We start from the raw sequence: 12,071 nt of genomic DNA on the forward strand, positions 1-12,071 counted from the left end.
GAAGACAAGCTGCTCGCAGACGGTGGATGGAGGAAGGCTTTCAGCAGGAAGCCTTACGCACCTAGGATCTTTAGGGAGCACTTTTCCTACCTGTACTTTGCCATGAGCAGTGTGTTTAGCGGCTCCGCTTCATAAAGGAGGTGGTCACAGAAATCTGCCCCCTCCTGGAGCCAGAATGAGCAGGGCATTGACCCAACCACCTCCACGGAGGTGTGTGGGGGACCTGACCCATCCACCTCCATGGCACGAACCTGGTATTGCAGTACTTCCAGGAACGGTGCAGTGGCTCTAGGCCTTTTGGCTAAGAGCATTGGCGCAGAGTGATCCTTGAATGGGCCCAAGGTGACCTCTGGCGTTTGTGATTTGACAAAGAATTGGAACGATTGGCTACGAATTTCAAAAAAAAAAAAAATGACATACTCAAGAACGTGACCGTGGCCTTAATTTTTTTTTGCCAGCAGATCCTTCCAGGCTGGAACAGATGACATAGCAAACATCTCAGGAGGATTGAGGAAAGAGTAAATTTAAAAGCAGCAAGAGAAATGTCAAGGCTCTAGAGTAGAGTTTTGGGTTAAAAAATAAGCAGAGTGGGTCGGAAGGGACAGAGAGTAACAAAGGTAGTAATAAGGCATCAGTGACTAAGGTAACATCAGGGAAGAATAGAAGTAAGTCAAAGCTAACTGCACTGTATCTGAATAAGTGAAGCAATCGCAACAAAATAGAAGAATTAATAACGCAGATACAAATTAATAAGGTTTGATCTAATAGCCATTACGGAGACGTGATTGCAAAGTGGCCAAGGTTGGGAACTAAATATTCCAGGATATTTAACTTTTAGAAGAGATAGGCAAAATGGAAAAGGAGGAGGTGTAGCCCTGATAAAGGATGGGATAAAGACAGTAGAACAAAAGGATCTTAGCTCCGAAAATCAAGAAGTAGAATCAGTTTGGGTGCAGCTAAGAAACAGCAAGGGGCAGAAAACATTGGGGGCCTATAAATAACTCCCACCAAACCGTAGTTGTAATGTAGGGCAGAGTATAAATCAAGACATTAGAAATGCATGTAATAAGGGTAATACAGTAATCATGGGGACTTTTAATCTACATATAGACTGAGCAAACCAAATTTGCAGTAATAGTGTAGAGGAAAAATTCACGGAATGTATACAAGATAGATTTCTAGATCAGTGTGTTGAGGAACCAACTAGCGAACAGGCTATTTTAGATCTCATATGGTGCAATGAGAACAGGTTAATTAATAAGCTTGTAGTAAAGGGGCCTTTAGGGAAGATTGACCATAATATGATAGGATTTTATGTTGAGTTTGAAAATGATTTAGAATCCAAAACTAGGGTCTTAAATCTAAACAAAGCAAACTACGTAGGTATGAGGGGCAAGTTGGCTAAGGTAGATTGGGAAACTACATTAAAAGGTATGATGGTAGACAAGCAATGGATAGCATTTAAAGAATTGATCCATATTTTACAACAAATATACATTCCTTTAAGGCACAAAAACCCCACAGGAAAAGTGGTCCAACCGTGGCTAACGAGAAGTTAAAAATAGTATTAGATCAAAGGAAGACGTTTGTAATGTTACCAAAAAGAGGAGTAGGCCTGAGGATTGGGAAGATTTTAGAATTCTGCAAACAAGGACCAAGAAATTGATTAAAGAAAGGGAAAATAGAATGAGAGTAAACTAGCGAGAGACATAAAACAGACTGTGTAAAAGCTTCTATAGGTATGTAAAAGGAAAAGATTAGCGAACCTAAATGTGGGTCCCTTACAGGCTGAGACAGGAGAAATTATAATGGTGAATAAGGAAATGGCAGAGAAATGAAACAATTACTTTGGGTCAGTCTTCATGGAAGAAGGTGCAAAAAACTCACCAGAAATAGTGGAGAAGCAGGGGACTACTGAGAATGAGTAACTGAAAGAAATTAGTATTAGTCAAATAATGATACTGGAGAAATTAATGGGACTAAAAGCCGATAAATCCCCTGGATCTGATGGCCTACATTCTAGAGTTTTGAAAGAGGTGGCTATAGAAATAGTGGATGCATCGGTTGTCATCTTCCAAAATTCCATAGATTCTAGAATGGTTCCCACAGATTTAAAGATAGCAAATGTAACCACACTATTTAAGGAAGAAGGGAGAGAGAAAACGGGGAACTACAGACCAGTTAGCCTGACATCAGTAGTAGGGAAAATGCTAGAATCTATTATTAAGGACTTGGTAACAAGGTACTTAGAAAAGAATAATAATATTGGGTAGAGTCAACACGGATTTATAAAAGGGAAATAATGTTTGACAAATCCGTTTTGAGATTGAGTATTTTGAGGTTGTAACTAGCAGAATAGATAAGGGGGAACCAATGGATGTGTATTTGGATTTTCAGAAGCTAATCGATAAGGTGCCACACGAGGTGATTAAACAAAATTATGGCTCGTGGGATTGGAAGTAATATACCAGCATGGATTGAGGATTGGTTAACGGACAGAAAACAGAGAGTAGTAGTAAACGGGTCATTTTCAGGTTGGCAGGCTGTAACTAGTTGGGTACAGATCAGTGCTTGAGCCTCAGCTATTCACAATTTACATCAATGATTTGGATGAGGGGACAAAATGTAATATTCCAAGTTTGCTGATGGTACATAGCTAGGTGGGAATGTAAGTTGTGAGGAGGATGCTAAGTGAGTGGGCAAGAACATGGCAAATGGAATATAATGTGGAGAAATGTGAAGTTATCCACTTTGGTAGGAAAAATAGAAAAGCAGAGTATTTTTTAAATGGTGAGAGATTGGGAAATGTTGGTGTTCAGAGGGACCTGGGTGTCCTTGTACATGAATCACTGCAAGCAATTAAGAAAGCAAATGATTGGTATGTTGGCCCTTATTGCAAGAGGATTTGAGTATAAGAGTAAAGACCAATTATATAAGGCCCTGGTGAGAGCACACCCGGAGTATTGTGTACAGTTTTGATCTTGTACCTAATGAAGGATAAACTTGCCATAGAGGAAGTGCAACAAAGGTTTACAAGACTGATTCCTGGGTTGGGAGGATTGTCCTATGAGGAGAGATTGAGTAGACAAGGCCTATATTCTTCAGAGTATAGAAGAATGAGAGGTGATCTCATTGAAAAAGACAAAATTTTTGCAGGGTTTGACATTGTAAATGTATGGAGGATGTTTCCCCTGGTTGTGGATTCTAGAACCAGGGATCACAGTCTCAGAATAAGGGGTCGGCCATTTTGCACTGAGCTGAGGAGACATTTCTTCACTCAGAGGGTTGTGAATCTTTGGAATTCTCTACCCCAGAGGGCTGTGCAGCTCAGTCATGGAGTATATTCAAGACAGAGATCGATAGATTTTTGGGTGTTAAGGGAATAAAGGGATATGGGGATAGTGCAGGCAAGTAGAGTTGAGGTAGAAGTTCAGCCATGATCACATTGAATGGTGGAGCAGGCTCGAGGGGTCAAATGGCCGACTCCTGCTCCTATTTTTTATGTTCTTATCTCGCAGATCGCCGTCCATCGCTGCATCCGGCAGGTCATAGAGGCTCTGTATGCTAGGAGAGGGGCCTTCATTATCTTCTCTCGAGACAGAGAGAAGCAGGAGAAGCACGCACGTGGCTTTGCCAGGATATTGGGATTCCCCATGGTGCAGGGCACCATCGACTGCACACATCTGGTTTTGCGGGCGCTGCATCTCAATGGTGAGATGTTCCTTAACTGCAAAGAGGACCACTCAATTAATCTACAGTTGGCGTGTGACCACACGCAGCACATCGTGCTGGTGAATGCCCGGTATCCTGGCAACAGTCATGCTGCCTTCATCCTGCGCCAGTCCGGTGTGCCAACAATCTTCCAGCCACTGCATTGAACCCAATGGTGGCTGCTCGGTGACAAGGGCTGACTGATGACTCCCCCCCGCAAATTCAGCAACTCCACTCATGGTGAGTAATCATCATAAGGAACATCACTGAGCAGATCATCGGGGTGCTCAAGCAATGGTTCTGCTGCCTTGACCTCTCGGGAGGAGCTGTCCAGTACTCACTGGAGTTGGTGTCTCAATTCATGGTGGTCTGCTGCATCCACCACAACTTGGCAATCATGAGGGGGCAGCCTTTGCCACCACAGGTTCCGGGACCACCTCTGGAGGGGGAAGGGAAGAGGCAGCCTGCAAATCCACATTCCAGACAGCCTGTCCGTGAGCGCATCATCAGACTCTGGTTCCCTTGAATGAAACCCCAGATCCCCATTGCTCACCACTTCCCCACCTTACCATTCTTCTGTCACGGAACATAACAGCATTCTCTTGGCCACAGTGTTGAAATGAAAGCCACCACTAAACAAACTTTCCAAACCACATTTACAAATCATTCAATCCAATACTATATAACAAAGTCAACTAATCGCCCTTGTACATTTGCCTGTCTTCCATGTGCTTTTGTCTGCCTTATTGCTCCTATGAAGTGCTACACCATTGGCTGGTGGAAGACTGTTGACTTTCATTGGGGGAGAGTGCAGATGGCCCTGGAGCAGCTCCGGGCCTAGAAGGCCCAGCTGTAGAGTGCACCACGTTGGCATGGGTGGCAGCAGTCTGGGCTGGCTGGCTGGCAGTGGTGGAAGTATGAATGCTGTCATCCTGAGAGAGGATAGTGGCACAGAGCCACTGCCACTCACCCGGTGCGGCGTCTCAGTAATTCTAGTAATCTCTGGAGGATAGATTGCTGTGACACCCTGCAAGCTTTTTCCACACTGGTAAATGCAGCAACGATGGCAGCAGTCTGAGCTTACATGGCAGCATACTGAGCCTGCCTGAGAGCATTCTGAGGTTGCATGGCAGCAAGCTGAGCCTGCATGACAGAAGTCTGAGCTTGCACTGCGGCATTGAGTCGCTTCCGCTTGTGTGGCAATGGAAGCGCAAGACATCGCCCATCAGACCCTGCATCATTGATCATTGTTTGGTCCACAAATGCTCCAAGGGATTTGTCCATCCAGGAAATCATAGGCTCCAAGTCTGCGCAAAGCCTGTGCAAGGTTGGAGCCAGACTTGGGTGAGCATGCCCATCTTTTGAAGGCCGCCTGATCCAAGTCCTCTGCAGCAGAACATGTGTGTGACCTCGCCCTCCAGGGAGCCGGCACCTGCAGTACCCTTTCCCTCTGCCCTGGCTGCAGGTCACATGCCCGGTGACTCACCACATGCAAATCCTGCCTCTATACTATCCTCTAAAGTACGCATAATGCCAGTTTCTAAGCTGGTGCATGCGAGTGTGAGAGTGAGTGATGGTGTCTCTTCTCCATCACGCCCCTCTTGCTCTTCCTGCACAGGTTGGGAAGGTTGGAGTTCTTGGGTATCTGAAAGGAGAAAGGCACAAGGATACGATTGTGATTGGGCAGGGGGCGGGAAAGCATGATGTGCATGCTTACACCACCAACAGCTTGCAAGTGAGAAGAGATTATGGGATGAGGGGGAAGTAGAATGTGAGAAGGTATGAGCATACCTTCAATGGTTTCAGCCTCGCCGATTGTCACAGCCTCAGTGATGGCCCCTCCATTAACATCAAGCACAGTCTCTTTCAGCTGGGTCAAATAGGCAGATTTGCCTGTCCCCTGCTGGTTAGCTGCTGATGTCTGTAGCTGTGAGCCACCTAGTCCTGCAAGAGAAAGGTAAGTGTGTCAGCAAATGTGGTGCAATGCGTTTGAGTGATGTGCCTGTCTTGGTTGAATAGCTGGCAGTGTATGTAAGGTATGAGATGTGGTTGTGAGTCTTGCAGCAGTGGTAAGTGTGTGAGGGTGAGGTGAAGCTATGAATGTGAGGTATGAGTCGTGATTGAGAGATATTGTTGGTAGGCGAGTGATTGGGGGTGTGGTATATTGAACAGTGTGTGAGGCTAGTGGTGCAGTTGGTGGGAGATGGCTTTTGAAGTTGCATACTTGAACTTGACCACTTGTGTGAAGTCATTAAATTTGTTTCGGCATTGGATCCAGGTCCTCGCAGCAAGACTGCTAGCAGTGACTGCTTCAGCTGTCTGCTCACACTGCCTTCTGACTGAGGGTGGAGGGCTTCGTGACCCCCTACTGGTAGAGGACCTGTCCCCTCCATTTTACTCCCTGCACTAAGGCCTCCAGTGCTGTGTAGGAGAACCTTGGTGCCCTTTCTCTGCCCCGTTGAGCCATAACTGACTAACAGTTGCCTTGACAACCAGTTCAATGAGCTCTTGAATGCAGAATGCACATCCCCTTCAAGAGCTGCAGATTGCCTTTAAAAGTGGAGGCTAGCTTTAACCTTGCACAAACTTCGGACCTCTGCTCAGCCACTCAGCAGCAATGTTTGCAACCTTGGGGTCATATTTGACCCTGAAATTAGCTTATAGACCACATGTACCTGCCATAATTAAGACCGCCTATTTCCACATCCGTAACATTGCAGCTCATCTGCTGCTGAAACCCTCATCTGTGCCTTTGTTACCTCTAGACTTGGCTATTCCAATGCACTCCTGGCCAGCCTCCCACATTCTACCCTACATAAACTTGAGGTTATCCAAAACTCGGCTGCCGATATCCCAACTTGCATCAAGTCCGGTTCACCCATCACCCCTGTGCTCGCTGACCTACATTGGCTCCCAGTTAAGCAACACCTTGATTTTAAAATTCTCATTCTTGTTTTCAAATCCCTCCATGGTCTCGTCCCTTCTTATCTCTGCAATCTCCTCCAGCCCCACAACCCCCCCGCTCCTCTAATTCTACCCTCCTGAGCAGCCGTGCCTTCAGCTGTCTAGTGCCTAAGCTCTGGAATTCTGTCCCTAAACCTCTCCACCTCTCTACCTCTACAAACTTTTGGTCATCTACCCTCGTTTCTCCTTATATGGTTCGGTGTAAAAAATTTTTTGTCTTAATGGCCCTGAAATTCCGGTCGGAGGCTTCTTTCGAATGAACGCCTCCGACTGGAGAATTTTTACGAATTTACCTTGTGGTCCCAGAGACGCCTGGGATTCCGGTGGGGAGGCCTTCTCTTCCCGTGCTGTGGAGCGCGCTCCCGACCTCCAGATTCCAATGCAGACGGTGCAATCAGGTAAACTATTCTCATTAATAGCAATGAGAACTCTGAATCTACGAGTTATCACTGCTATTAATGAGAAAAAAAACACTAAACACCATAATAAAAATAAAAAACACACCTTCACATATTTAAATTTAATTGAAATTAAAGTTAATAAATGTCTTAAATATATATTTTTCCGATTTAAAAAAAAAAAGTTTTGTAATTAGGGTTAAAATTGAACTTGCCTTTGTGGGCAAGGTTTCTAACAATAAAATGTGTATTTAAATTTTATTTTTATATGTTTTTGTATGTTTTAAAACTCTTATACTGGTAAAAGTAGGCTATGCGCCTGCTTTTACCGGGCGCAAGAGTTTTCAAGATATTCACTGGGCAAGAGATAGGCAAATACTGCATGCGAATGTCCTGGCTCTGGGGCTCTGGCGCATACGTAGGGGATTTACTATAGTGCAATAACATCTCCAGCGGAGACCCTCCCTTTCCCGTATCTTCAGTGCACCGTCGCTTCTCAACGCACATTGATGATGTTGGTAAGTCATGCTGCAGCTCCCGCTTCTCCATCTTCCCTCGGCTTCGGTCGTGGCCAGTGTCGTCCTGACAATTGTAAGGATTCGTATCATGGCCTGTGGGAAACAAGATCAGTGTAGTATTTACACTTTGGCAGTTTTTAACTGATTAGTGTGAAACTATTTCTTGTACTTAACGCCCTTTTACCCCAGTAATTGAATCAAATAAACCGCGGGGTTTAATCGGTCTAAAATCATATGTGGTCCCCACCACCTGGGCTCAAAGGCAGCTTCTTTTTCCCATAATTTGGAATCATTACTGAGTCTCCCACCTCGTAATCAAAGGGATGTACTTTCTTGTCAAAGTGCATTTTAATTTGTCTATTTGATTTCCCCAACTTGGTCGCCACAAATTGATTCATCTGATAGGTGTGATCTACCACTTGTTTCCAGGGGAGGAGAGGAGGGAGGGAGAGGAGGAGGGAGGGAGAGGCTGAACGGACCACTGCCAACACTTCGGGCGGGGCCCGTCCCCAGCAAGATGCTGGGCGGGCCCCGCCGCCGACGGGGAGGGGGGAGGGTGTGGGGGGGGCGGGGTGGGAGGCTGAACGGGAGGGAGGGAGGCAGCTGAACGGGAGGGAGGTCCGAGTCCCAATCTTTGCCCGGTGAGCCCATTTGGCCAGGGCTAGGGTTGGGCCCCTCCCATGTAGCCTCAGGGGCCTGGAGCTATTGCACATGCGCGCACACTCTAGCGCGCATGTGCACAGATCCTGGCACTGTTTTCAGCGCTGGGACCTGGCTCCGCCCCAGCCCCATTGTGCTGCGCCACACCGAGCACGAAGACGTACTGAGGAGACCGGAGAATCACAAGGTAAGTTTTCGGCGCCCTTTTTCTTCGCACCTTATCGAAATGCACCGTTTTTCCAGAGGGCAGAAACTTGGGTCCATTGTCAGGGGACTCATCCCCGTTAATGTTAGCTGGCCTGGCATTCTCATGAGCCTTCCCATCATGGCCTGATATAGGGAGACCCCTGTTGTTTTGTGAGGTGTGGACCTCATTGCCATTAAGCACATTGGCAGCATGTTAGCCCATTGAGTGGGGTGGTCTGCGCATAATTTTTTTAACATTAACTTGAGGGTCCTGTTCCCCCTTTCGACCCCTCGGGACGACTGGGGATGGTGAGCAATATGGAATTTGTGTTTTATCCCCAACATTTCCTGCAAGTGGGTAAACATTTCATCAGTAAAATGTGAACCTTGATTGCTGTCCACTTGTACACATGATTTAACACATGATTTAATAGTGTTTTAGCTGACGTGTTTGCAATTTAGTGGATTGATCCATCATCACTAGGGCATGCTGAAAATTGCCTTGCGCTGTGGAAGTGGCCCAGTGAAGTCTATCTGGAGGTGAGTCCATGGCTCTTGAGGTGGGTGCGCGCTTTGAAGCAAGGCTCGGTTAGTGCATGCGGAGGATTGTCCTGCAGGCATGGTAGGCATTGTGCCACGTATTGGTTAATTGTTTCCCTCATGGAAGGCCACCAAGCTGTGGATGCTACCTTATAGAAGGTTACCAGGGCCGAATAGTGCCCTGCTGTGGGGTGGGAGTGAAAGAGGGAAAGTTCCTGACCCACCTCTGGTGGAACACACACCACCCAGGCAGGCGTTTGGCTTTCTTTTAAACATCAGCAACTGCTCTTCTCAGTCAGGGGCAGTGTCTAGTATGGTATTGGGAGTCCAGGCTGTTGGTTGAGGAAGGGGTATTCTTTCCTTGTGCCAGGCGCTTACAACAGCATATGACCAGTATTGCTGCAGCAGGGATTTTAAATCTAGGTGATCTGTTGGGGAGGCCTTGCTAGCAACATTGCAGGGCTCAACTACATCTCCCCATCAATCGCAGCATCCTTGGCTGCTCTGCTGCTCTAGAATTTCCCTCATTATGTGGACCCCTTTTTCTATGGGCTGCTACCTTTCCTATGAAGCAGGGCTGGGATCGCTGTTTAAGGTATGACCAGAGCAGGCATAACCAGGGCCCATGGACCAGGGCCTTACCGTCGATCGTACGATAGTCATTTTTGTTGTATAGGGACAAAGAGAGCATGGTGTTTATAGCATAGGCACTTTCTGACCAAATATTCATGGGTCTATCTGAGGTTTCCTTCACAACAGTTAGAAGTGCGGCGATTTCTGCATATTGTGAAGACTGTCTGTTGCATCTTCGCTGGATGGTTCTTTCTGGCAATACCATAGCAGGTGTGGGGGTATCCCTCAATGTGATATGAGGACCCATTGATGTAGATATCTGGGGCACCCTATATGGGCTCTTTCTGCACAGGATGGGTTTCAAAGTTAATCAGCGGTAACGGGCATTTGTGCGGGTCCCCTTCGTAGATCAGAAATTGTGGCAGCAATGTGGTAGGTTTGGAAATGGTATCAATGTCTCTTTCCATAAATTCCAATGTCCTTTTGCTGAGGCGCTGCGAGGAAACTAGCGAATCTCCAGATTTCATCAGTAGTTTAAGTGTATGTCCACTGTGCAGGATTGTAGCCTGTAACCCAGTAATAAATGTAAAGTGATGTACTGCCCAGAAGACAGCCAGTAGGTGGCGCTCGCATGCGGTATATGTCTTTTCTGCCCCCTGCAGGATTCGAGATGCATATGCGATTCACTGTAGTCGATCAGCTCGTGTTTGGCACAGAACTGCAGTGAGGCTTTGTTCTGTGGCCCCGACCTCTAAATGAAAGGGCTGCATGAGATCAAGAGGGATCAGACATGTGGCCTGTATCACTGCAGTTTTTAATTTAGCCACAGACTGGGTGTGAGCATCAGTCCATGCCGGGCGTATGTCATCATCCTGCAGTTTTATCAAATCACACAGGGGCTTTGCGCACTCTGCAAAGCCTGGGATAAAATTCCTTTGGTACCCCACCAAACGCAAGAATGATCATAGAGCTGTTTTGGAAGTGGGTAATGGCAGTCGCTGTATTATCTCCACCTTGTGAGAGTCGGGAGACGATCCCTCTGGAGAAATAGGCACTCCTAGAAAGGTGACCCGTTCTTTTACTAATTGAGCCTGATGGGGATTCACCTTTAGTCATGCCTGAGCCAACAATGTCAAAAGTTTGTGCAAAAGGGACAGATGCTCCTCCATGCTGTCGGTTGCCAGCAGTAGGTTGTCTACATACTGCAGCAAGAAGGTAGGCTGGAAAAGTCTTTTAAAATTGCAGCCATTCTTTTGTGAAAAATCATCGGGGCACTGTGAAACACCTGAGGCAGGCATGTCCAGGTGTAGCTCTGGTCCTCAAATGTGAACGCAAATTTGTACTGTCTTCCCTTTTAACAGGGATACTCCAGAATCCATGGTGATGTCGCGGGTCGAGAAGTACTTGGAACCAGCAGGAATTTGAGATAATATGGTGGGAGTTTCTCTTACTACCGGTGAGCAGGCTGGTGTTACAGAATTTAACTTTCTGTAATAGTCAGTCGCCAGATGCTATCAGGCTTTTTAACCGGCCATGTGGTGTCTTGGATGTAAGGGTGACTCTCCCTTGGGATGGGGTACTGTTTAGTGAATGAGTTGGGGGCTCCCTCAATAGACTTTTCGCCTGCCATTTTTCCACATTTATGCTTGCATGTGGCGAACACTGCTAGGTGTTCCTGAATTAGTTTTGCCACACCTTCATTTTTGCTCCCTGGAGGGTCATACTCAGATGGCTTTTTAATAGCAAAAACCGAGTGAGCATCTGAAATTTCTATCACTCTTGAATTATCTCTCCCAATCCCATCCAAACACAGTCCCGATTGTAATCTATCACCGCGCCATACTGATCCAACACATCAGTCCCTACAATTCCCCTTCTATCGGGGTTGGTCATCAGCATAGGCACTGGGACCTTACAGGTGAGGCCTCCCAACTGAAATTCAGTGGCCTTCCCTGTATACACGGTGGCTGTATCACCATTAAACCCTTTCAGGGTCATACAACTCTTGCCCGCCACTGTATGGCATTCAGGGTATGGGGTGTGGATGATGGTAACAGCTGAGCCAGTATCGATAAACATAATCTGCTGCCAGCCCCCTTTGTAAGACAACAAGGACTACTGGTCTCCTGCTACCATCACGTCGGAACCCCACTTCCGACCAATCTTTGGGGGTCGAACCCTGTCATAGGGTGGATCCTTGAAGGGGTCTCTCTAATGAGTGTGCATCGGCGATTGCGTGCACCGGTAAATGATTTTGCATCCCTCCCCCCGTGGCAATTTGGATTTGTATGACGGTTATCAACTGGTCCAATCGTTGATCCATCCCAGAGGCCTTGGATTCGTCCCTTGGGAGGTATCTATCTGTTGCTCCGTGGTCCGGTGCCCGTCTGGGTCTGCTGCAGTCTTTTGCGAGGTGGCCTACCTACTTACAATTAAAGCACTGTCCCTTAAAGGGGTAACACCTAGATCTCTCCATCGTTGATGGCGATTTATTTGCAGTGGGTGGTGACTTCACCTCTAA

The sequence above is a fragment of the Pristiophorus japonicus genome, chromosome 3 (assembly GCF_044704955.1).
Source record: "Pristiophorus japonicus isolate sPriJap1 chromosome 3, sPriJap1.hap1, whole genome shotgun sequence".
Lineage (NCBI taxonomy): Eukaryota > Metazoa > Chordata > Chondrichthyes > Pristiophoridae > Pristiophorus > Pristiophorus japonicus.